Source organism: Pongo abelii, chromosome 1 (assembly GCF_028885655.2).
Source record: "Pongo abelii isolate AG06213 chromosome 1, NHGRI_mPonAbe1-v2.0_pri, whole genome shotgun sequence".
NCBI classification, from domain to species: Eukaryota; Metazoa; Chordata; class Mammalia; order Primates; family Hominidae; genus Pongo; species Pongo abelii.
In genome coordinates, this window is record NC_071985.2 from 17,997,545 (window position 1) to 18,024,739 (window position 27,195).

The 27,195-nt window shown below is 47.1% G+C and overlaps 1 long non-coding RNA gene across 1 annotated transcript in view; it reads right to left on the reverse strand.

Annotated features, from left to right (window-relative positions):
• The window catches only part of LOC129060996 (uncharacterized), a 28,596-nt gene extending 1,656 nt beyond the window's left edge, over positions 1-26,940 (reverse strand). The window contains exons 1-2 of the long non-coding RNA XR_008527909.1: positions 26,819-26,940; positions 21,454-21,559 (exon numbers count right to left, since the gene is read on the reverse strand). This is a non-coding gene — a long non-coding RNA (uncharacterized LOC129060996). The remainder of the gene's footprint in view (positions 1-21,453; positions 21,560-26,818) is intronic.
• Between the last annotated feature and the right edge of the window lie 255 nt (positions 26,941-27,195).

Sequence of the window (27,195 nt, forward strand, 5' to 3'; positions counted from 1 at the left end):
AATTTGAACGTGTGATTTTCAGTGACCATTGAATCTGTCTGCTTTGCTTCTTTCAGTTCACCATCCACTGCTGCAAGCATTACGATTATACTGATGACTGGTACAGGTATAAAAGGAATTTCAAAAACCCCTAGGCTGATTTACACAAACGTTTAGAAAATGTGCTCAACAGTGAAGCTTTCTTCCATATTCCGGAAAACTGGTTCCATTTTGGAATATCCAAACCATCTCCACTCAGGCCACACCGCCTTGCACAAGAGAGGTGCTTCATAAATATTTATGGTGATAAGACCCAAAATGTTGAACCCATGAGCCCTAGGTGATTTGTATCTTAAAAAACTAGGGTAAAGTGGGTTAACCTGGGAGGGCTGTCTTATTGAGGAGGTCTAAACTAAGGAGAAACCTCAAATCACTCTGTATTTGACCGAAACACCTCAAATGGCTTCCCAGTGTATTCTAGGGCACTTGCCTCTCAAATCTTCAACAGCAAAGGAGTCACTTGGGATTCCTGCCTAGTGTAGATTCTGATGCTGCAGCTCTGGGGTAGAGCTATGACTTTGCTTTTTGACAAGCTCCCAGTTGATGCTGATTCTTATGGTCTCCTAGTTTGCAGACCCTGCATTTTGAGTAGCAAGACTGCAGAAAATAAGTGGCCTAGGCTGAATGTGGGGCACCCCGTTCCATGGCCAAGCCTGCTTGCCAGGATTCACCCCACCTCTGGATAGCTCTTCCCCATCTGTTATTTTCTTTTCACATGGAGAAAAAACCCCGCTCCATGGATCTGAGGGTGTGGCACATGGGATTTTCTGTAGCAAGCTCCAAGTTAGACCCCTACAGTGGTGGCACCCACCTGCAGTCTTAGCCACTACCAGGGGAACTTAAATCTACAGGGACAAGACCCACCTCAATGAACAGGTATGTTTAACCACAAAGTCTTCAACATTTATTATTCATTTCCACTGCCATTACCTTGTTAAGGGACTCATTATTGGTTGTTATATACACGTGAAAAGTCAAAAATGGCTCAAGGTAGATAATGTTGTACAGAATCAGGAGTCCTTGGAGGTGCAGTGTTTCTTCACCTAGACTATCCAGTCCCAGAGGAGAAAGAGGAGAAAGCTCATTTACCAGTTAATATGGGTTGCAGAGTGAACCACAGTATCTTTAACTTTTCAAAATGGAAGACATTGAACATCACATTGGCAACATGGTCTGTTAAAATACGATGATAACTGGCTGGGCGTGGTGGCTCACACTTGTAATCCCAGCACTATGGGATGCCGAAGCAGGCGGGATCACTTGAGGTCAGGAGTTCAAGACCGGCCTGGGTAACATGGTGAAACCCTATCTCTACTGAAAATACAAATATTAGCAGGGCGTGGTGTTGGGCGCCTGTGGGCGCAGCTACTCAGGAGGCTGAGGCATGAGAACTGCTTGAACCCAGAAGGCAGAGGTTGCAGTGAGCCAAGATCGTGCCACTGCACTCCAGCCTGGGTGACACAGTGAGACTCCCTCTCAAAAAAGAAAAAAAATGAAGATAATTAAGTGTTACAGGCTTTGTATTGGACTGTGCAGGTGCATGTGCTCACCCACATACCCACAAATTAAACCTTAGCGGGCAAGGCGCGGTGGCATACACCTATAATCCCAGGGCTTTCAGAAGCAGAGGCTGGTGGGTTGCCTCTGGAGCTCCAGACCAGCCTGGGCAACATGGTCTCTGTCTCTACCAAAAAATACAAAAAGTAGCCAGATGTGGTTGTGCGCGCCTGTAGTCCCAGCTACCATCAGCCCTCCAGGCTCCTTATGCAGTTCAGAGACGTGTTTGGAGGTAAGAAAGGCACTGACACCTAGTTTCAGGTGAATTTAAAAGGGAGCTATTCTGAGAGTCTCCATCTTGCAGGAGCTTCTTTCAGTGTGGCCAGGGCCCTCCAGGCTCTCACTGTCTTTTCCTCCATCTCCTCCCAGCCTCCCTGCACTTGCTGTCCTCTAGCCACTCCTTGCCATTTCTCCTCGAAGGCATGCTCCTGCCTCAGGGCCTTTGCACTTACTGTCTTGCCACATAAATAGCCCTGTTGCTCACTCCCTCATATGCTCACTCCCTCATATCCTCTGGTCTCTGCTCAGATGCTGCCCTATCAGAGAGACTCTCCTGACACAGCCACTCTCCCCCTTCCTTTTCTTTCAGGGTAGGGGCCCCTCCTGGCATCCTGCACATTTTAGCATTTGTTTCCTGTCTCTCCTCACTAGAATGCAAGCTGCAAGGGAATTGTATCCCTAGCGCCTGGTAAGTGCTCAGTGACCACTTTTTCAAGGACCACATTTCCATAATATTAAAATGTATTATGAAAGGGAACGGCATTGACTTTTCCTGTAATCTGCACTGGCCACGTGTTGTATGAGCATGTGCCTCTACGTGTGTAATTGAGTCTCTCCGTGCCTCACTTTCATCATCTGTTAAGTGGGAATTACAATAGTATCACCTCCACAAAGTTATGGAAATTAAATCACAGGCGGGGATTGTGCCTGGCAGGCAGCAAACACTCGGTGAGTGTTAGCTATCTGATATTAACTATTATTTTGCTATGGAGATAGGTGGGGACCACGTAAAAATGCAAAGCTTCAAAAGTAGACAACAACCCTGTCACTTGGGGGTCACACCTAATGTGTCACAAGATGGGCTTTGGACCTTCCAGATCTGAGCCACCTTTGGGAGGGTCCCCTGAGGGGAAGCTAGGCACTCCTGCTCAGCATGATTGGCAAGGTCCCTATGCCAGTGCTAGTGCCCAGAAGGTGCAGGCAGTTCTAGCTGTTGACATACATGGTGTCTAGACGACTGACCTATCAGGGCAGTGTCTGGGGTACCAGGGGTTGCAAGAGAACCAGCTTTTAAAAACAGCATTGATGATAAAATAGCAAGAAAAGACTAAAGTCTTCAGAACCCTTGTCTCAGAAGATTCTAGGCTAGATCCGAAGGTTCTGAAATAATGACTCCAGATTTGTCTTGCTTTAACTCATCCTGTTTCCATTTCCTTTACCAACTAGAAATGATTTACCATGTAAGTACTTTTTCGCTACTGTCTAAACTGATGCAGGTAACTAATATATCCTGAAACAATAAGTCACATGTGTATTATTTTAAAATAAAAGCAAAGATTCCTTTCTTATTTTTGTAATTAATAACATTCTTACGTGTCTGACCAGATTCCCCTTGAGAATTGCTCTGAGAACTACTGTCCTGTCCTAAATGAAAACACAGGACAGGAGATGCACACACTGAAAAAAAAAGGATAAAATGATCATTTACAAATCAGATGTTTTTTGTAAAACAGATCCAAACTCTCCAGATTTCTTTACATCATCAATTTTCCTTGAGTCCACAACTAGCCTATTTCACATCAAAAGAGTCTGTTCTTCTTTGGAAATGTGTAAGAGACTTAAATTGCTTGAATTTGAGCTCAATTGAAGTCTGTCTTTAATATTTATGTATGTATGTATCTATGTATGTATGAGACGGAGTCTCCCTCTGTCACCCAGGCTGGAATGCAGTGGCACGATCTTGGCTCACTACAACCTCCGCCTCCTGGCTTCAAGAGATTCTCCTGCCTCAGCCTCCCTGAGTAGCTGGGACTACAGGTGGGTGCCTCCACACCCAGCTAAATCTGTTGGTATTTTTAGTAGAGACGGGGTTTCACCATGTTGGCCAGGCTGGTTTCGAACTCTTGACCTCAGGTGATCTGCCTGCCTTGGCCTCCCAAAGTGCTGGGATTACTGGTGTGAGCCACTGTACCTGGCCTTTAATACTGATTTCATTTGGTGCCACCCAAGTCCTACCCAGGCTTGACTTGGCCCTGTTCCGCCAGTCTTAGCCCTGTGCCTGCACATCTAGAAGGTTCACATGCACAAGTTCAATGATACAACAGTGCAGAAAGCTGCAGCAGGAATGCCATTTCTCCATTTCTCCATGACGGGGTGACGGGTTGGGGTTACCCCATCCCCAACCACCCCAGGCCCCACTGCCCACTCCCAGCCTCCTTTCCACCTGAGAGCTGAGGGAGGGCATCTAACCTACTCCCCAATCTGTGAGTAGGACCTCCACTTCCAGAAGCACCCAGGATTTCTCCTAGCCAACCCCACAGATGCGCCCCTGGTATACTGCTGCCCAGCACAAGTTCATGGCCTCACTCCCACGCCTCCCAGTTTCCCTGACATGACCTCACTCTCAGCTCAGGCTCAGGATTAAGTGAGGAAATATAAGGACGATATTACCACTATTCTCAAATCTTTCCCTCCCTCTACATAACTATAAACAAACAGAACCAAAGGTCAGCAGAAGATCCATGGAAGAAAAAAAGATTTGCGAATAATGATGAAAACAGCAATATTCACAGCTAACAGTGGCTTTTAAAAAAGAGATGGGAGGGCCAATCGCAGTGACTCACGCCTGTAATCCCAGCACTTTGGGAGGCCAAGGCGGGCAGATCACCTGAGATCAGGAGCTCAAGACCAGCTTGACCAACATGGCGAAACCCTGTCTCTACTAAAAATACAAAAATTAGCTGGGCATGGTGGCACACGCCTGTAATCCCAGCCACTTGGGAGGCTGAGGCAGAGAATCGCTTGAAGGCGGAGGCTGCAGTAAGCAAAGACCGTACCATTGCATTCCAGCCTGGGAGACAGAGTGAAACTCCATCTCAGAAAACAAGAACAAAAAAAAGAGATAAGGTCTCATTATGCTGCCCAGGCTGGACTCAAACACCTGGGCTCAAGCGATCCTCCCTCCTCAGCATCCCAAGTAACAGGGAATATTGGCAGAAACCACTCCATGAGGGTATAGCAGATTTTTTTGATCGCCCACTATGTGCTAGGCACTGATTATATATTTATCCCTTTACATATATTTACTGGTTTACATATAAGTAATTTCACATGTATTTGTATGTGTGTATATAGATGTATAGTTACACACACGTCACATTATCTCAATAATGTCAGTTTGGCTCACCTAACCAGTTGAAGGTTTTAAGAACAAAAACTGAGGTTTCCAGAACAAGGAATTCTGCTTTAAGACATCGGCATCAAGTTTTGAGACATGCCAGCCCCACCCAATCACATAAGACTAATTCTTTGAAACGGATCTTTCGTACATATTACGTATCTCTCACTGGCTCTGTTTCTTTGGAGAACCCGGATAGACACAGGGTACGATTAGAAGGGCAAGGCTAGTTAGGCATGGGCAGGAAGTTAACCTAAGCTGTGGAAAGCCACTTTTGTTTGTTTTTCAAGACAAGGTATCTCTCTGTTCCCCAGGCTGGAGTGCAGTGGCCTAATCAGGTCACTGCTGCCTCAAACTCTTGGGCTGAAGAAATTCTCCTGCCTCAGCCTCCCGAGTAGTTAAGACTACCATGGCGGCTGGGCGCGGTGGCTCACGCCTGTAATCCCAGCATTTTGGGAGGCCAAGGCAGGTGGATTACCTGAGGTCAGGAGTTCGAGACCAACCTAGCCAACATAGTGAAACCTCATCTCTACTAAAAATACTAAAATTAGTAGGGCATGGTGGCACACACCTGTCATCTCAGCTACTCGGGAGGCTGAGGCAGGAGAATTGCTTGAGCCCAGGAGAAGGAGGTTGCAGTGAGCCAAGATTAAAAAAAAAAAAAAAAAAAGACTACTATGGCTGCCTAATTTTTATAATTTTACCCTCTGTGGACACTGGGTCTCACTATGTTGCCCAGGCTGCTCTTCAACTGCTGGCCTCAAGTGATCCTCCTGCCTTGGCCTCCCAGAGTGCTGGAATTACAGGTATAAGTCTCTGCTCCTGGCCTTAAGGCTGATAAGCCAGCTGGGTAAAAGCAAGTGGGCAGTAGCAGACAGACAAGGCTAGGTGGATAAGACCAGGGAGATGATGCAGGGAGGGTAAAGCCATGGGGATTAAGCCAACTAGACTGAGGCTAGGGTAAGGCCATGGGGTTACAATTAGATGGCTGAGGCCACAGGGATAAGGATAGAAAATTAAGGCCAACTGTGTAAGGCCATAAGATTATGACCAGGTGAGTAATGCCAGGAGGTTAATAAGACCAGGTGGCTTAGCCCAGGAAAGTAAGGCCAGTGGGAGGCCAGGGGTGTAGGGAAAGGGGACAAGGCCAAAGAGTTATAGCCAGATTGGTAGACAAGGTGGGTAAGGCCGTGAGGTTAAGACCAGCTGAGTAACACTAGGTAATTCACATCTGGTGAGTACGGACAAGAGGTTAGGGTCAGGTGTGCAAAGCCAGGAGGCTAAGGCAAAGGGCACAGGCCATGAGATTAATGCTGGGCGTCCAAGGCCAGGCTGTAAAGGTCTAGAGGTGGGCCAGGTGGGGTAGGGGTAAGAAGAGAAGGCAAAGGAGCTAAGGCCAAGTGGGTATGACCAAGTGGGTATGGGCAGGTGGGTAAGGCCAGTTAGATAAGGCCAGGAAAGTAAGGCTGCTGGGTGGGTAAGGATAGGCGAATGCCAGAGGCCTACACCAAGAATGATAAGCACCATGGGTTAAGGGCTACGGGGGATGGCCAGGGCGGCAGCACATGACATTATAGCCATGTAGTTATGGGCAGGGAGATGAATCCAGGTGGGTAAGACTAGAATGTTATGGCCAGGCATGAAGGCCTGGCATGAAGACAAAATACCAGGTATGTATGTCAAGAACACTACGCCCAGGTGGATAAGGCCAGGTAGGTAAGGCCAGGTGGGTAAGATTGGGTGGTTAAGGCCAGTAATTAAGGTTAGGTGAATACAAAATAGTGACTAACTCAGGTGGATATGTCAGGTGGGGAGGGCCTTTAGGTTAAGACCGGGTAAAATGAGGGAGCTCATAAGTCCAGTCATAGAGAACTGAGTGGGTAAAGCTAGAAGCTTAAGGCTAGGTGGGTACGGGCTAGAGGTAAAGAGTAGGAAAGTCGGCCAGGCACGGTGGCTCACGCCTGTAATCCCAGCGCTTTGGCAGGCCGAGGCGGGCAGATCACCTGAGGTCGGGAGTTGGGGACCAGCCTGACCAACATGGAGAAACTCCGTCTCTACTAAAAATACAAAATTAGCTGGGTGTGGTGGCGCATGCCTGTAATCCCAGCTACTCAGGAGGCTGAGGCAGGAGAATTGCTTGAAACTGGGAGGTGGAGGTTGTGGTGAGCTGAGATCACACCATTGCACTCCAGTGTGGGCGACAAGAGTGAAACTCCATCACACACACACACACACACACACACACACACACACACAAAGAGAGTAGGAAAGTAAGGCAGAAGGTGGTGGTGGGGGATTCAGGGATGTAGTCAAGGGCAGGGGCATAAGGCCTGATACATTGAGATCAAGAGGTTATGGGCAGATGGCTAAGCCCATTTACTTCAGGCCAGGAAGTTGAGACCAAGGTGGACAAGGCCATAAAATTAATAAGGGCAAATTGACTAACTCAGGAGGTAAAGTCCAGGCATTAAGTCCGGGTTGATAAATCCAGGCTGGTAAATCCAGGTGGACATATCCATGTAGGTAAGACAAAAAAGGTAAAGCCATGAAGCTGAGGCCCTGGGGTTTAGCGCAGTATAAAGTCACAGGGGTAGACCATTACATTAAGGACAGATGGATAAAACCAGGTTAGGCCAGGACATTAGTAATACGTGAGGCCACGAGGTTGATGAAGCCAATAATTGAAAGCCAGGTGGTAAAAAACAAGAAGATAGTATCTGAGGAGTAAGGCCTGGAGATTGACAAGGCAGAAACATAAAGACCCAGTGCTAAAGCCAGAGTTCAATGCAAGGATATTAACATCAAAAGGTTAATGCAGGAAGCAAGCCCGTGTCCCTAATGCTAGCTGTGTGAAGCTAGGTAGCTAGCACTAGGTGCGTACGTCTTCGTGGGGAAGGCTAGGAGGTCACATCCAGGACATTAACGGAAAGATGGAAAGGCCAATTTTATAAATCCAGGTAAGTAGGGACAGGTGCATAAAGACAGGAATATAAAAATAGATGGGTAAGGCCAAGGAAGTAAGGCCAGGGGGCTAAGGACTAGTAGCTAAGGCCATGTAGATAAGGCCATGTGGTAAGAACAATAGGTAAAAGCCAGTAAACTAAGGCCAAGGGTAAGTCCAGAGGATAATGATACCAGCTTGAGGCCAGTAGCACTAGAATAGAAAAGACCAGAAAGTGAGATGAATTATGAATGGCAATTGGAAGGTTTTGAAGGTAAGATCAGTTGGGTACTACTGGTTGGTTAAGACATGATCTTAACATCAGTGGGGTATGGACAGGTGGGTAAGGCAGGTGCATAAGGCCAGGGAATTCATACTGAATGCAAAAGGCCAGAAGGTTTATAAGGCAGGTGGTTAAATATAAGTTGGCAAAACCATGAGGTTAAGACTGGGTCAGGAAGCCAAGTGATCGAAAAGCCTGGGTGGGTAATGCCAGTAAGTTAAGGCCTCCCTAAATATGGGTAGGTAGATAGCTTCACCTGGGTAATAGTAAGAGGTGAAAACTAGGCAGATTAGTTCAGGAGGTTAAAGCCATGTGGGTTAGAGCAAAAGGTTAAGGCCAGGTGGGAATGCCAGGTTAGTAAGCTATATTGGTCATCTAGGTGGGTAAGGCCATAAAGTTAAGGCCAGGTGGGTAAGTCCAGGTGGCTAATGGGGGGTGTCTAAGTCTGGGGGATGGGGTGAGGGAGCAGTGGTAAATCCAGGGAATAAGGGCAAGGGGGATAAGTCCAGGGAAGTAAACCTAGGGAGGTAAATCCGGGGGTTTAAGTCCTGGTAGATAAAACCAGAAGGCTGAGGACAGTTGTGTAAACCAAGTGTGAAAGCCATGTGGGTCATGTATGGTTGTTGAGACTAGATGGGAAAGCTGGGTGGCTAATCCAGGTTGTCAGGGCCATGAGGTTAAGGCCCATAGGTTTAGGCCAGGTGAGAAAGGCTAATGGGGCATGGCTAGGGCCGTAAAATAAGGTGGGCAAGGACAAGGAGTAACAGCAATGGAGTAAGGCCTCATGGGCAAGATCATGTGGGTCTTGACCAGAGATCAAGGCCAGCAAATTGAAGCTAGATGGGTAAGAACAGGTGGATAATGGCGAGAAGTTATGGCCAGGTAGACAAGGTCAAGACCATTAGTCAGGCCAGGAAATTAAGCCTGGGTCAGTAAGGCCAGGAGTTTCATAGGGCCACATGGATGAAGGTTGTTTAATAATGCCATGAGGGTAAGGTAATTAAGGCAACGAGGTTAATACAGTCTGGTGAGTAAGGCCAGATCATTAAAACCAGGCACTTAAATTTAGCCAAAGAAAAGACTCTTTGGGTAACCCCAGGCCGGTAAATCAATGGATAAACTCCCAGTAGGATTAATGCCAAGTTGCCAAGCCAGCTAAATAATGACAGGAAACTAATACTAGGTGGGCAAGACAGTGCGGGGAAGGTGAGGAGGTGAAGGCCAGCTGAACAAAACCATGTAGTCAACACCACATGGGTATGAGGCCAGCAGATTAAGTCATATTATGCTGGCTTAGGCCAGGCAGGTGAATATGGCAGGTGAGTCTGGCTGTCAGGTTGATCATGTCAGTTGTGGAAGGCCTACTGGGTGAGGCCAGTAGTTGAACAAGGCCAAGTGGGTAAGGCCAAGAAAATATAGCCAATAGGTGAAGGCCAGGAAAGTAAAGCCAGGGGCTGGGACAGCAGATAATGACACTAGGTTAAGACCAGTAGGGCTGGGACAGCTAAGAAAGACCAGAAGGTTGAGACTAATTGTGAAGGCCAATTGGTTAAGGCCGAGTAGGTAAGATCAGCTGGGTAACTCTGGTTGGTAAGGACATGATGTTAAAGCCAGTAGGGTAAGTCCAGGTGGGTAAGCATAAGGCCAGGGGATTAATACTGAATGAGTGAGGCCAGGAGGTTCATAAGGCAAGTGGGTAAATCTAAGTTGGCAAAACCATGAGGTTTAGGCCGGGTCACGAAGCCAAGCTATTTAAAAGGCTAGATGGGTAAGGCCAGTAAGTGAAGGCCTCCCTGAATACAACTAGGTGGCTGAGTTTAAGTGGGTAAAGCTAAGAGTTTAAAGCTAGGCACCTTACACCAGAAGGTTAAGGCCATGTGAGTGAGAATGGAACATTAAGTCCAGGTAGGAAGGCCAGGGAGGTAAGCTAAGCTGGTAATCCTGGATGGTAAGGCCATGAGGTTAAGACCAGTCTAATCCAGATGGGTAATGCAAGGTGTCTACATCCAGGGGGGCGGATATCTGAGGAGTAAGTAAAGGGGCCTAAGTCTAGGGGAGTGAACCTAGGGAGGTAAATCCAGGGGGTTAAGCCCTGGTAGATGTAACTAGAAGGTTAAGAACAGTTGTGTAAACCAAGTATGAAGTCCACGTGGGTCATGTATGCTCAGTAAGACCAGGTGGGAAAACTAGTTGCTTACTCCAGGTTGTTAAGTACACAAGGATAAGGCCAATAGGGTTAGCCCAGGAGGCTAAGAATACTGGGGTCTGGCCATTCCAGTAAAATGAGGTGGGTGAGGCCAGGGAGTATCAGCAGGGGAGTAAGGCCTCATCAGTAAGATCAGGTGGGTACTGACGGTCATTGAGGACAGCCAGGTAGTTAAAAATAGGTGGAAAATGGCGGGAAGTTATGGCCAGGTGGATAAGGATGGGTCTCTTAGGCCAGGAAATTAAGACTGGGTGAGTATGTCCATGAGTATTTAGTAAGGCCAGATGGATAAAGCCAGATTCATAATACCATGAGGATAAGATAAGGCAATGAGATTAATAAAGTCTGGTGAGTACAACCAGGTTATTAAAACCAGGTGTTAAAATCCAGGTGAATAAGAAACCATTTGGTTAACACCAGGCCAGTAAATCCACAGGGAAACACCCAGGCCTTAGGATGAAGCCCAAGTTAGTAAGCCAGGTAAATAATGACAGGAGGCTAATTTCTGGGTGGAGAAGACACTGAGGGGAAGGGAAGAAGTGATGGCCAGCTTAATACAGCTATCTGGTTAACACCTTATGGATATAAGGCCAGCAGATTAAGTCATGCTTGATGAGGCCAGGCAGGTGACTAAGGCAGGTGAGCATGGCCATAAGTTCAATTAGCCTAGGTGGTTAAGACCTAGTGAATAAAGCCAGGAGGTTAATAAGGCCAAGTGGTTAAGGCCATGTGGTAAGGCCAATAGGTGAAGGCTAGGAAAGTACAGCCAGGGGTAGCCAAAGGATAATGACACAATGTTAAAGCACGTAAGGCTAGGACAGGTGAGTAAGATCAGATGGTTGAGACTAATTATGAAGACCAGCTGGGTCAGGCTGGGTTGATAAGACCAATTGGCTAATTCTGGTAGGCAAAGCCATGACATTAACACCAGTAGGGTAAGGCCAGATGGGTAAGCCAAGTGCGTAAGGCCTGGGAATTAACATTGAGTAAGTAAGGCCGGGAGGTTAACAAGGCAGGTGGGTAAATCTAGGTTAAGACCAAGTCCGAAAGCCAAGTAACTTAAAAGGCCAGGTCGATTAGGCCAGCAGTTTAAGGCCTACTGGATAAAGCTAGGTGGTAACTCCAATTATGTAATGCTAAGAAGTTAAAGCTAGGTAGTTCAGGCAAGGGGATGAAGGCCATGTGACTAAGAATGGAAGTTTAACACTAGGTGGCAAGTCCAGGTAGAAAATCTAAGTTGGTTATCCAGGTTAGTAAAGCCGTGAGGTTAGGACCAGTTGGGTAAGTCCAAATGGGTAATGCAAGGTGTCTCAGTCACAGGAGGACAGGAGGAGAAATCTAGGGAATAAGGGTAGGGCTCAGTTTAGGGGAATACATCTAGAAAGGTAAATCCAGGGGCCTTACGCCAAGCGGGTAAGACCAGGTATATAAAACCAGAAAGTTAAGGACCACCGTGTAAACCAATTGTGAAGGCCATGTGGGTTACGTATGGTCAGTAAGGCCAGATGGCAACACTCGGTGGCTACTCCAGGTTTTTAATGCCATGCGGTTAATGCAAATAGGGTTAGGCCAGGTGGGGAAGGCTAACAGGTTCTGGCCAGGGTGGTAAAATGAGGTGGGTAAGGGCAGGTATGTCAGTCCAGAAAATTAAGATTGAGTGAGTAAGGCTAGGCGATTATTTAAGTCCAAATGGATTAACCCAGATTGGTAATACCATGAGGATAAGGTGATTAAGACAGTAAGATTAATATGGTCTGGTGAGGAAGGGCAGGTTTTTGAAACCACGTTGTTTAAATCCAGATGAATAAAAAAACTATTTAGTTAACACCAGGCTGGTAAATCAATAAGGAAACCCCCAGGAGGATTAACGCCAAGTCTGCAAGCTACCTCAATTATGACAGAAGGCTAATACCACATGGGTAAGACACTGAGGGTAAGGTGAGGAGCTGAAAGCCAGCTAGATAAAGCTAGCTAGTTAACACAAGAGGAGTATAACACCAGCAAATTAAGTCATGCTCGGTGAGGCCAGGCAGGTGAATATGGGTATAAGTCTAGTAACGCCAGGTGGCTAACACCTAGCAGGTAAATCCAGGAGGCTTAAATGGCCAAGTGCATAAAGTCAGCTGGATAAGGCCACGTGGTCAGGCCAAAAGGTGAAGGCTAGGAAAGTATGGCCTGGGGCAAGGACAGAGGATAATGCCACTAGATTAAGGCCAGTAGAGCCAGGACAGGTGACTAAGACCAGAAGCTTGAGACAAATTCTGAAGGCCAACAGAGTAAGGTTGAGTAGGCAAGATCAGCTCACTAATTCTGGTTGGTAAAACCATGAGGTTAATACCCATAGGGTCAGTTGTATAAGTCAGGTGCATAACGTCACAGGAGTAATACTGGATGAGTAAGGCCAGGAGGTTAACGAAGCAGGTGGGTAGATCTAGGTTAAGACCAAGGTAATGTAAGACCAAGTCAGGAAGCCAAGGAATTTAAAAGGCCAGGTGATTAGCACTATCCGATTGGAGTTATCAACCCACCTTTAATCAGTAGGCCACTGGGTTGAGGCCTACTGATTAAAGGTGGGTTGATAACTCCAATCGGGTAGTGCTAAGAGGTTAAAGCTAGGCAGTTTAGGCCAGGAGGATGTCCATGTGACTAAGAATGGAAGGATAAGGCCAGGCAGGAGGGGCAGGTTGGTAAGCTCAGTTGGTAATCCAGGTTGGTAAAGCCATGAGTTTAAGGCCAGTTGGTTAACTCCAGATGGGTTAAGAAAGGTGTCTAAGACTGGGGAGGGGAAATCTAGAGAATAATGGAAGGGGGATAAGTCCAGAGGAATCAACCTAGAGAGGTAAATCCAGTGGGGTAAGGCCCGGGGGTTAAGGCCTGTAGGTAAAACTAGAAGGTTAAGGACATTTGGGTCAACTAAGTATAAAGTCCATGTGGGTCATGTATGGTCAGTAAGACTAAGTGGGGAAACGAGGTGGCTAATCCAGGTTGTTAGGGCCATGAGGTTAAGGCCCACAGGGGAAGGCCAGGTGAGGAAGGCTAGTGGGGTCTGCCCGGTGCAGTAAAATGAGGCGGGTAAGGCCAGGGTGTAAGGCCTCATGGCTAACATCAGTTGGATACTGACCAGAGAATGAGGCCAGCAAACTAAATAGCTGGTTATAAACAGGTGGTTAAAGGCAGGAGGTTATGGCCAGGTTGGTAAGCCTGGTTCTTTTAGGCCAGAAAATTAAGACTGGGTAAGGCCAGGAGTTTCATGAGGCCAGGTGGATAAAGCCAGATTAGTAATACTATGAGGACAAGATAAGGTGATTAAGGCCATCGAGTTAATAACATCTGGTGAGTAAGTCCAGGTTGTTAAAACCAGTGTTTAAATCCAGCTGAATAAAAAACGATTTGGTTAACACATCAGGCTGGTAAATCAATGGGGAAACTTCTGGGAGGATCAAGGCCAAGTCGGTAAGCCAGCTAAATGACAGGAGGCTAATTATACATGAGTGGGACACAGAGGGTGCTGTTTGGAGGTGAAGCCCCGCTGAGTAAAGGTACATGGTTAACACCAGATGGGTATAAGGCCTGAAGATTAAGTCATGCTAGGTGAGGCCAGGGGGGTGAGTATGGTCATATGTTTAAGAAGGCCACGTGGGTAAGGCGTAGTGAGTCGGGCTGGAAGGTGAATAATACCAACTGGTTAAGGCCAGGTAGATAAGGCCAGGAAGTGAAGGCCAGCTCTATAAAGTTACGTGGTGAACATCAGGTGTGTAAGTTGAAGAGGTTAAGGTAGGTGGGTAACATTCCGTTGGTAAGGACAGGGGATTAAGGCCAAAAGATTAAGGCCACATGGGTAAGGCCAGAGGTTAAGGCCAGGAATCTATAGCTGCCTGAGTAAGACTAGAATGTTAAAGGAGAGCTGTGGAGGCTCTTTGTATAAGGCTGGGAGGGTCAAACCAGATGGTTAAAATCAGGTGAATAGTATCAGCTGTTTGAGGCCGAGTGGGGATGTCTGAGAAGTTAAGGCCAGGTGTGCAATGCCAGGAAGTTAATGTCGGTGGGCATGTCCCCGAAGTTGAGTTTTGGGCCAGGTCTGAGCCATACCTGGGTTCCACATTCAATAATTGTAGTATCCCTCCCTTATCTGCAGTTTTGATTTTCATGGTTTCAGTCTCACATGCCTGAGTGTCTCCAAAAATATTCAATGGAAAATTCCAGAAGTAAGCAATTCATAACTTTGAAATTGCAGGCAATTCTGAGTAGCGTAATGAAATCTTACACCATTCCTAGCTCTCCTGCTCTGTCCTGCCAGGGACATCAATTATCCATTTGTCCAGCATTACTGGACAAAGATTGATGTGTTCGAGTAACCTTTATTTAGTTTAATAATGGCCCCGGGCCAGGGACGATGGTGCTAGCCTATATTCCCAGCACTTTAGGAGGCCAAAATGAGCCTAGGATCACTTGGAACATAGGAGTTTGAGACCATCCTGGGCAACATAATGTGAGCCCATCTCTACAAAAAATTGTTTTTAAAAATTAGCCAGGCCAGGTGCGGTGGCTTACACCTACAATCCCAGCACTGTGGGAGGCTGAGGTGGGCGGATCACAAGGTCAGGAGTTCAAGACCAGCCTGGCCAATATGGTGAAACCCCGTCTCTACTAAAAAATACAAAAATTAGCCAGGCATGGTGGTGCGTGCCTGTAGTCCCAGCTACTCAGGAGGCTGAGGCAGGAGAGTTGCTTGAAGCCGGGAGGCAGAGGTTGCGGTGAGCCGACATCGCGCCACTGCACTCCAACCTGGGAGACAGAGTGAGGCTCTGTCTCAAAAAAAATAATTAGCCAGGCATGGTGGAGCATGCCTCTGGCCCCAGCTATCTTGAGGCTCAGGTGGGAATATTGCTTGACCCTGGGAGATCAAGGCTGCAGCAGGCCATGATTATGCCACTGCATTCCAGCCTGAGAGACGGAACGAGATCCTGCCTCCTAAATCAATAAATAATGCCCCAAAGCAAATGAGTAGTGACCCTGGCGTATTGTCCTAATTGTTCTACTTTACTCTTGTTGATCTGTCACTGTACTTAATTTTGTAATTAACCTTGAACATAGGTATGTATGTATAGAAAAAAAGCAGTATATATAGGTCAGTATTAGCTGTGGTTTCGGGCATCATCCGGGGTCTTGCAACACATCTCGGGCGATGAGAGGGGACTACGGTACAGTGTGAGGGGATCAGCTCCTCATCTTCAGCTTCCTCTACTTCTCATGGGGATGCTCCCTGTCTCTGAAGATTGGTCTGGGTGAGTATCTGTGAAGCTCTTAGTGCAGCACATGTAAGGCCACTATTTCTTTTTGTTTTTTTAGACAGCCTTTGGGAGGCCAAGGTGGGTAGATCACCTGAGGTCAGGAGATTGAGACCAGCCTGGCCAACATGGCAAAACCCCATCTCTACTAAAAATACAAAGAATTAGCTGGGTGTGGTGGTGGGTACCTGTAATCCCAGCTTCTTGGGAGGCTGAGGCAGGAAAATTGCTTGAACTCGGGAGGCGGAAGTTGCAATGAGCTGAGATCTCACCACTGCACTCCAGCCTGGGCGACAGAGCAAGACTCTGTCTCAAAAAAAAAAAAAAAAAAGTTCTCTTTGAAAGATACAAACTAGAATATTTAATGACTATTTAGTGAAATGATTACCCTGGCCATGCGTTGACGGTTATCTAAGACAGTGACAGGGATGAAGGGCATCAGCACAATCTCTCTTTTTTGTGTTCCTCTGAACTGTTCCACAAAAGCTTCTCCACCCCACCCCCCCGCCCCACCACCCAGACAAAGTCTCGCTCTGTTGCCAGGCTGGAGCACAATGGCGCATCTCAGCTCACTGGAACCTCTGCCTCCCAGGTTCAAGCAATTCTCCTGCCTCAGCCTCCTGAGTAGCTAGAACTACAGGCATGTGCCACCACACCCGGCTAATTTTTGTATTTTTAATAGAGACAGGGTTTTACCATGTTGGCCAGGCTGGTCTTGATCTCTTGACTTTGTGATCCGTGTAAGGCCACTATTTCAAGTTAGCGCCCCTCTTGCATTATCACCATCATGGTCTACCGGAGTCACTGGGACTAACTTACTTGCACGCTGGACAAACAGTAGCTGTTAAAGGACAGCTGCCTGCTCACTTGCTCAGTATCAAGGCCCCCAGGTCCCCAGCAGATCACTGTTCCCCATGACAACCCCATTTCATAAGTCCATAAGAGGGTCATTTTGCTACTGACTTCTTTCTTCACCATAACAACTTACGAATGAAGGGACACTGTGTAAACTGCATAGGGTAGGGGACTGCAGGTGGGAGGTGGTGGTGTTCCCTGCCTTCCGTAGGAAATTGGCTTTACACATTGGTGGAGACAGGTGGAGCCAAGGTTGCTCCTCATCCCTGTGGCAGCAGAACATGTAGAAGACACCTCAGAAACGGGATCTGTTCACTGCCTAGTGCTGAGTCCTGCCTCAGTGGAACTTCGGCAAACTGGGCCCCCATCACAGAGGGACAATGCCCGAGGATGCGGTGCACTCACACACAGCCCAGCGCAGGGACTACAGTGATGCCTGCTGTTGTACTCAAGTTGATAAATCCCATTATGTTGTTGCTCACAGAAATCAGTTTCTATTGGTCCTCTGCATCCTGGGATTCAAACAACCTTGTTTGGATCAAATATATTTGGAAAAATAAACACAATAAAAATAACAAAACAAAATACAAGCAAAAAACTAGAATACCTATTTACACAGCATTTACATTGTTTCAGGTATAGATGATTTCAAGTATATGGGAAGATGTGCTTGGGTTCTATGCAAATAAAATTTGTTTTAAATAAGGTATTTGAACATCTGCAGATTGGGAGTCTTGGAAGGATCTCCCAAGGATACTGAGGGACAACTGTATACACTGTTACAGGCACTGCAAGGAGAATGCAAATCAATTCCTGCTAGGTGGGAACCTCTGGCAGCAGCAGCGCAGGGGCTGCAGCCTTTCCTCACTCCCAGGTCCTTCCACCTGCACTCCCCAGCTCATCCCCAGTGCCCACTCCTACACTGTCTGGCCGTGTCTTCAGCCACAGTACCCATGCTTGCAATGTCCACATCTGCCCCACCCAGCTGCAGCCTTTCCTCGTCCCCAGAGTCCTGCACAGTCCAGCTGCCAGGCCAGCTTCAAGGTTGCCTCAGATGTTTCTCAGCTCTACTCCTAGGTCTCAGTGTCAGCCTCCACTGTGACATAAACCCAGCCATCGCACTGTAATCCAATTCTAGGAACCCCAAAGTCCTGGTGATTACTCCCCAGTCAAGAGACATAACATCAACTCAGGGGCCCGATTCAGAAAGTGTCCTCTTAGAACATAGAACACTCCACCTTGGCCCCTGGCACAACCCGTCTTTCAGGGAAGGGCTTCTTCTTCCTCATTTCAGTCACATAATTCTGGCAGCAGCTGCCCAGAGAGTTATCTAGCCAGACGTGGACAGACATGGTACTTCCTGGAAGCTGAAGGCAGCATGAAGGGGTCAATCTTTCTCTGTAACCCTCGATTTTGTGACATGAAGCTCACGAGCAACTGGAAGGTGCAGGGACCACAAGAAATAAAGACCCCTAGTTGGTAACTAGAGAAGAGAATGATGCAAACCCATAGACAGATGTCAAACTGTGGACATAAGTTTTAACATCTCTGGCTGCAGCTATATCTCTAAACAAATATCATTTTGTTCCAGGAAAATGCTTTAAATAAATTCCTCTTAATGATGCTTGTCTCTTACACTCCAAAAATTAAAGCTGGATGGCATTTTTAAATCTGCAGCCTTAGTCAGGTAATTCCATGGTCCACATGTCCAGGAGTCTGGCTGAGTGCCTGGGCTCTCATCCTTCCTTCAGCTTTCTCGGTGGCAGGGGAGAAGGTAAAATTGACCCCAGGAGCAGCAGTACTAGTGACATTTGGGACTAGATGACTCTTCGTTGGGGGGCTGACCTTTGTTTCAGGGTGCTCCACAGCATCCTTGGCCTCAGCCCAGGAGGTGCCAGTAGCACTCCCCAGTTGTGACAATCAAAATTCTCTGCAGACATTGCAAAATTGCCCTTACTTGACAACCACTGACTTAAAGGTATAGTTTCTGAGGCTCAGATGCCTTGAAAACAGATCTTCTTCTCTCCAGAATTGAGGGATAAATAAATATACACCTACCTATATTCTCAACCCTTAATTTCAACGAGAAACATAAAACCTAGAAGACAGGAAATCGAACCTAAAAGGAAACCAAGCAGTGGGTGTCCACAGGTCCTTATAAAAGCCCATAGCCATAGGACTACCTTACCCACAGCTTACAAGCATGAAGAAGGACTCTGTTTCTGTCAAAATCACAAAAGAAATGCAAACTCTTCATAAATGAGATTTAGAAAACCAAACAACCACCTAGAATTCTTTCGTTCATAGTTATCTGAAGAACACTAATAAGAAACTTTCTACAAGCCACAACCGGTGACCTTCTTATTGAGACATAACTTTGAAAGGTAGCCTTCTGTTATCCCTGAACTGACACACCCTAGACTGCTGAAGATGCAGTTGAGGGAGCAGCCTCCAGGAGGCTTTAGCGGCAGTTTTGATGCAGTTGAGGCAGCAGCCTCCGGGAGGCCTTTGCTATGGTCTGAATGTTGCTGTCCCTGTGGAAATTCCTATGTTGAAATCCTAACTTCCAAAGTGATGGTATTAGAATATATATGGCCTGGGCGTGGTGGCTCACACCTGTAATCCCAGCACTTTGGGGGGCCAAGGCAGGCAGATCACAAGGTCAGGAGATTGAGACCATCCTGGCTAACACGGTGAAACCCTGTCTCTACTAAAAATATAAAAAATTAGCCGGGCATGGTGGTGGGCGCCTGTAGTCCCAGCTACTGGGGAGGCTGGAGAATCGCTTGACCCCACAGTTAGGGCCCATGTTCCTAACTGTGAGGTCATAAATGTTGCTTCAAGTCATTAGTTGGGTAGAGAGATGCTGAGTGTCTGTGCCTGTCCCCAGCCCTTCTCATTTACAAAGGCCAACACAGTCCCCACTTCAGGGAAGAGTTCATGGTGCTCTTACAAAGCAATAGCATAGGGCTAAATTATGCAAGAAAGAACGTCCTGTCTGGAGACGATGTGAGGCTGAGGTTAGGTTCATCACATAAATATATTCCAAGTGGATAAAAGAATGAGGTGGAAAAAATACAGCAGGCAATGCCCATCTTGCAATAGTTGAATAGGAAGCTTCAGATCAAGCCTGCTGCTGAAGAGTATTACAAAATAAAATTTAAAATAATTACATCTGTGTAAGGAGATAAGATTACTCTTTTTTTTTTTTGTTACAGAGTCTCACTCCCTCGCCAGGCTGGAGTGCAGTGGCACGATCTCGGCTCACTGCAACCTCCACCTCCTGGATTCAAGCGATGCTCCCACCTCAGCCTCCCGAGTAGCTGGGACTACAGGCATGTGCCACGACGCCCATCTAATTCTTTTTGTATTTTTAGTAGAGACGGGTTTTCACCATGTTGGCCAGGATGGTCTTGATCTCTTGACCTCGTGATCCACCCGCCTCAGCCTCTCAAAGTGCTGGGATTACAGGTGTGAGCCACCATGCCCAACCTAGGAAATAAGATTACTTCTAAGGCAGAAAGTAAAGGGTGAGATCCACATCCTTGGCCAAGGTGAGAGATGACAGCGTGCTGGCAGTCCTCACAGCCCTCGCTCACTCTCGGCACCTCCTCTGCCTGGGCTCCCACTTTGGCGGCACTTAAGGAGCCCCTCAGCCCACCGCTGCACTGTGGGAGCCCCTTTCTGGGCTGGCCAAGGCCAGGGCCAACTCCCTCAGCTTGCAGGGAGGTGTGGAGGGAGAGGCGCGAGCGGGAACCGGGGCTGCACCCAGCGCTTACCGGCCAGCTGGAGTTCTGGGTGGGCGTGGGCTTGGCAAGCTCCACACTCGGAGCAGCCGGCCGGCCCTGCCTCCCCGGGCAGTGAGGGACTTAGCACCCGGGCCAGCGGCTGCGGAGGGTGTAGTCGGTCCCCCAGCAGTGCCAGCCCACTGGCGCTGCCCTCGATTTCTCACCGGGCCTTAGCTGCCTTCCCGCGGGGCAGGGCTGGGACCTGCAGCCCGCCATGCCCGAGCCTCCCACCCTCTCCATGGGCTCCTGTGCGGCCAGAGCCTCCCCGACCAGCGCCATCCTCTGCTCCATGGTGCCCAGTCCCATCGACCACCCAAGGGCCGAAGAGTGCGGGTGCACGGCGAGGGACTGGCAGGCAGCTCTACCTGCAGCCCTGATGCAGGATCCAGTGGGTGAAGCCAGCTGGGCTCCTGAGTCTGGTGGGGATGTGGAGAACCTTTATGTCTAGCTCAAGGTTTGTAAACACACCAATCAGCACCCTGTGTCTAGCTCAGGGTTTGTGAATGCACCAATCGACACTCTGTATCTAGCTACTCTGGTGGGGCCTTGGAGAACCTTTGTGTGGATACTCTGTAGCTAACTAATCTGGTGGGGACGGTGGAGAACCTTTGTGTCTAGCTCAGGGATTGTAAACGCACCAATCAGCGCCCTGTCAAGACAGACCACTCGGCTCTCTGTAAAATGGACCAATCAGCAGGATGTGGGTGGGGGCCAGATAAGAATAAAAACAGGCCACCGGAGCCAGCGGGGGCAATCTGAGCGGGTCCCCTCCCACACTGTGGAAGCTTTGTTCTTTTGCTCTTTACAATAAATCTTGCTGCTGCTCACTCTTTGGGTCCACACTGCCTGTATGAGCTGTAACACTCACCGCGAAGGTCTGCAGTCTCACTCCTGAAGCCAGCGAGACCACGAACCCACCGGGAGAAACAAAACAACTCCAGATGCGCCGCCTTAAGAGTTGTAACACTGGCAGGGAAGGTCTGCAGCTTCACTCCTGAACCAGCGAGACCATGAACCCACCAGAAGAAACTCGGAACACATCCGAACATCAGAAGGAACAAACTCTGGACACGCCACCTTTAAGAACTGTAACACTCACCGCGAGGGTCCACGGCTTCATTCTGGAAGTGAGTGAGACCAAGAACCCACCAATTCCAGACACACCTAGACTTCAGGGCTCTGACTGTAGTTTAATTCTTCCATCACTGCAAGGAAAATAGCATGCAGTTCAGCTCACTGAGCTTACTTGTTCTCAACCTCTTCAATTCATTTTACCATCAGTTGGTTACAGTGGGGACCTTTCCAAACAGGATGCTGACCTTCTACTTTAGAAGTGTTAATGTAAACCACGGAGATTTTCATTGGTCAGTGGAGAGGTGTTCACGAGGCATCACCAGCCACATGTCTATAGGATCGGGCAGCGCCTCAGATGGTTCCAAAGTTGGTCCTAGAGGTAATGAGCCTACCTGCTTGTCAATATATGATGCAAACCTCTTTGCATTCTTCCAGTATCATGTTCCTGTATAAATTATTTCCATTTTATTACCAAGTCAGCTCTTCTGGGCAGTAGCTTCCTCATTAGTATTTCTCTGACATCACCCAAGACATCATGGGTATGTCAGATCTTCAGAATATTTAATATCCTTCAGTCCTAAGAGCAGTTTTAATCCCCCAAAATAGCAACCCAATAATTGTCTCCGAAATGACACATACCATACTGTCCCATCTGGAAATTTTCTGGGCCAAAATTCAAGTGCTCACCATTAGGCAGCACTCGTGGGCTTTTACCATAGACTCCAGTCTGTGGAAATGCAATTTCAGATACAGGTGTCCCTGGGTATCTGTGGGGAATTAGTTCTAGGACCCCTCCCTAAGGGGATACTAAAATCTCAAGGGGCTGAAGTATCTTTTTAAAAATGACATAGTATTTGCATATAACCCATGCACATCCTTCCCTATATTTTAAATCATCACTAGATTACTTACAATAACTAACGCAGAGCAAATGCTATGGAAATAGTTGTTCTATTATTATTATTATTTTTGGAGACGGAGTCTCGCTCTGTTGCTGCAACTTCCGTCTCCCAGGTTCAAGAGATCCTCTCCTGCTGCAGCCTCCCAAGTAGCTGGGACTACAGGAGCCCACAACCACGCCTGGCTAATTTTTTGTATTTTAGTAGAGACGGGGTTGCACTGTGTTGCCCAGGCTGGTCTTGAACTCCTGAGCTCAGGTAATCCACCCGCATTGGCCTCCCACAGTGCTAGGATTACAGGCGTGAGCCCTGCGCTCAGCCTGTTCTATTATTTTTAAAATTTGTATTATTTTTATTGTTGTTTTAAAAACATTTTCCAATCCTGACTTGTTTTTCAGTTTCTGATGTGATTGTGGCATTAGCAAGGTAGTGTATTGACACAGTAGTCAAGTGGTGAATTCAAATAACCATGTGGCAATACAATGTAGTAAGCTGGGATCCTTCCCACATAAAGGCAAACTGTGTTTGACTCTTTTCTAAGATTGTGATAAAGCAAAAACATTTGCCAGACATTGTATTTTTTTTGCACTATTGAAACCATATCAGGAACTGCTCGTGCTGTAGGCAGGACTACTTTATTTTTATTTATTTATTTATTTATTTATTTTTTATTTTTTTGAGATGGAGTTTCAATCTGTCGCCCAGGGTGGAGTGCAGTGGCGCAATCTCAGCTCACTGCAACATTCACCTCTCAGGTTCAAGCGATTCTCCTGCCTCAGCCTCCCGAGTAGCTGGAACTACAGGCACGTGCCACCACACCCAGGTAATTTTGTATTTTTAATAGCAGTGAGGTTTCACCATGATGGCCAGGCTGGTCTGGATCTCCTGACCTCAGGTGACTTCTCACCTCAGCCTCCCAAAATGCTGGGATTACAGGTGTGCGCCACCGCACCTGGCCAGTACTACTTTATTCGAGCCTGGAAAATCTACTGTAATCTTGATGAGCCACTTCCCTTTTTCATGGGCCACACAGGACATTTGTACAGAACATTTGTTAGTACCAGCACTCCAACTTCTAACATGTCAGCAGTTAAAGTGGTATGCTCTTTTTGTCTACTAGGGTTCATCTGACATTGTGCCAAATTAACAAGCTATGTGGGCTCAGGCAATTCTATAGGTTCCCATTTAGTATGCCCAATTAATGATTGCAGAAGGGCAAACTTACATACCTTTGATTTTATAATACTAGGAATGGGAAGTGCTCCCAGTCAGACATCATTCCATCTAATAATACACTTAGGTAGAGGAGACACAAGCACTTCACATGAAGTCTGTTCTAATGTTCCAATTTTCATGCAAACTTTCACCTTCATCTCATCAATCTCTATATCCCCAGATGCTCCCTAGCAAACTGTCACCCAATTAGGACTTCACCAACAGGTTTTGATAACATAATGCATTGGGATCCTGGGGGAAGGACTCTCAGAAGTTTTTCTCCACCCTATTTCCATTATCCTCACATATATGCACAAGCCCCGGATCTCTGTTGAGGATCAGGTCAAGGGACCCTGACCCCTGCACCAGTCTTTGTCCTGCTTCATGTGCCTGACCACTAGCCCCAGTGATTCGAGCTCAGATTGCTCATTTTCATCTTTGCCTTCAGTCTTTTCAAATTCCTGCAAACTCTGGTAAATAGGGTGGATCTGTTTAGGGGCCTTCAAAGTTGGGACACTACCAGGGGCACTTGTGAGTCCACTGAACCTCCCATCATGCTGCGATAAGATCTTTCTTTTGATTCGTCAATATTCAGCTTGTTCATCCCACTTCTTTTTTTGTTTTGGTTTTTTTTTTTTGAGATGGAGTCTCACTCTGTCACCCAGGCTGGAGTGCAGTGGTGCGATCTCGACTCACTGCAATCTCTACCTCCCGGGTTCAAGCAATTCTCTTGCTTCAGCCTCCTGAGTAGCTGGGACTACAGGCATGTGCTGCCATGCCTGGCTAATTTTTGTATTTTTAGTAGAGATGGGGCTTCACCATGTTGGCCAGGGTAGTCTTGAACTCCTGACCTCAAGTGATCCGCCTGCCTCGGCCTTCCAAAGTGCTGGGATTACAGGCATGAGCCACCATGCCCGGCCCATCCCAGTTCTTTTTTTTTTTTTTTTTTTTTTTTTTTTTTTTGCGTCTTGCTCTGTCACCCAGGCTGGAGTGCAATGATGCGATCTTGGCTCACTGTAACCTCCACCTCCCAGGTTTAAGCCATTCTCTCACCTCAGCCTCCTGAGTAGCTGGGACTACAGGTGCCTGCCACCACACCCGACTAATTTTTGTATTTTTAGTAGAGACAGGGTTTCACCATGTTAGCCAGGCTGGTCACGCACTCCTGACCTCAGGTGATCCACCCACCTCGGCCTCCCAAAGTGTGCTTTGGCCCCCAAAGGTGATCCACCACACCCGGCCCCCAGTTCTTAATATTTGAAAATTTCCACCCTGCTGGGACAAGTCCCTTGACTATTTCCTTTGACTTTGCCCATTCTTTTGTGAATGGGCATCATTTTCTTGACATCTGTAAGACCCATGAGGGGAAGCTGAGATAACAAATCTGATAGGATTTCTTGAACTGTGCTTGATTTTGCAGCAGTAAGTTTCCATGGGATTCCTATGCAAAAGGAGCTCATGTAGTCACACTGAGGCAGGAGACCAGCAGGACTTGTTTTCTGAGCACTGGTCACAACCCAGCTGATTGAAACAGGATCTGGTCAAAAAGGATGCAGTAAAGAAACTGGCTGGCTGGGCTTAGTGGCTCACGCCTGTAATCCCAGCACTTTGGGAGGCCAAGGCAGGCGGATCACGAGGTCAGGAGATCGAGACCATCCTGGCTAACACAGTGAAACCCCGTCTCCACCAAAAATACAAAAAATTAGCCGGGCGTGGTGGCGGGCACCTGTAGTCCTAGCTACTCAGGAGGTTGAGGCAGGAGAATGGCGTGAACCCGGGAGGTGGAGCTTGCTGTGAGCCGAGATCGCGCCACTGGACTCCAGCCTGGGCGACAGAGCGAGAGAAAAAAAAAAAAAAGAAAAAGAAACTGGCCAAAACCATCTAAACCAAGATGGCAACAAAAGCAACCTCTAGTTGCCCTCACTGCTCATTATATGCTAATTGAATGCATTTGCATGCGAAAAGGCACTCCCACCAGCAAATGTTTACATTAGTTTACAAATGCCCCAGCCACGATGCCCTGGGAAGTTACTTTATATGATTTAAAAGGGGAGGAGCTCTCAGTCCCGGGAACTCCTAACCTCTTGTAGAAAATTCGTGAATAACCTGCCCCTTATTTAGCTTATAAATAAGGAGTAGCTATAAACACAGCTAGCCAGCAATACCTGAGTGCTGCTCTGCCAAGCTGAGATCGTGCCATTGCACTCCAGCCTGGGTGACAAGAGTGAAACTCCATCTCAGAAAAAAAAAAAAGAAACTGATAAATCATTTTACCTATGAGAGTTCCCCATGGATATCAAAAGTTGAACAAGGCCCTGCACCATGGCTCATGCCTGTAATCCCAGCACTTTGGGAAGCCTAGGCGGGCAGACTGCTTAAGCCTATGAGTCGAAGACCAGCCTGAGCAACATGGCAAAATCTTGTCTCTATAAAAAAATACAAAACCTTAGCTGGGCATAGTGGTGCACTCCTGTAGTCCCCGCTACTCGGGAGGATGAGGTGGGAGGATCACCTGAGCCTGGGGAGGTCGAGGCTGCAGTGAGCTGTGATTGTGCCACTGCACTCCAGCTTGGGTGACAGAGTGAGACCCTATATATAAAAAATAAATAAATAAAAAAATAAATAAATAATAAAATTAAAAAGCTGAACAAATTGCTTTGTCTCTGCTGTCAAATTGAAGCAGTCAGAAAACTCATTTCATTTAACACAGCAGAAGTAGGATTGCACGTTCTAAGAAAAGTTTAATTTTATGCACTAGCTATTTGTGGAATTGTTTCCTTTTTGTTCTCAGGATTTAAATGGCCCAGTTTCCAAATAAAGCATAGGTTTCAAGTCTTAAGAATCTACATGGAAACAGCAAAGGATTTACTGGATCTCAAATCCATTTGCTTTCCCCTGAGATAATTATATTCTTTCCTCCAAGCTTCCTGCTGTTTCATGGTCAATAGCTTCTAATAGGTTTCTCTCACTGCCCAACTCCCAGGAGCTGTTCTCTATCTGGTTTTGTTCCAGACAATGCAAAAGGTGCTAGTTCAAACTTCCTGAAAGTCCCATGCAAGCGAGGTGTGGTCTCAAGGGTATAACTCTTTGTAGATCTGGCCAGGTGCAGTGGCTCATGCCTGTAACCCCAGCACTTTGGGAGGCCAAGGTGGGCAGATCAGGTCAGCGGTTCGAGACCAGCCTGGCCAACATGGTGAAACCTTATCTCTACAAAAAACAAACAAACAAACAAACAACAACAACAACAAAACACCAGCTGGGCATAGTGGCACACACCTGTGGTCCCAGCTACTCGGGAGGGTGAGGTGGGAGAATCGCTTGAACCTGGGAGGTGGAGGTTGCAGTGAGCTGAGATCACGCACGGCACTCCAGCCTGAGCAATGGAGTAGGACTCTGTCTGGAAAAAATAAATAAATAAAAATAAAAAAATAAAAAAAGGCTCTTTGTAGATCAATAGAAACGGCACTCAGGGGCCCTAGTGGCCTTCCAGCTGGTCCCAACAATTCTAGTGCAGTCTGCCATGTTACATGCAGATGAAAATTTTCCCCAAGAGGGAAAACTGATTTTTCAGAAGACTACCTACTAAAAAAATCACAATGAAAGTAAAAAAAAGAAAAAAAAATTAGAAGCGCAATTTTTTGACAAAGAGGTAC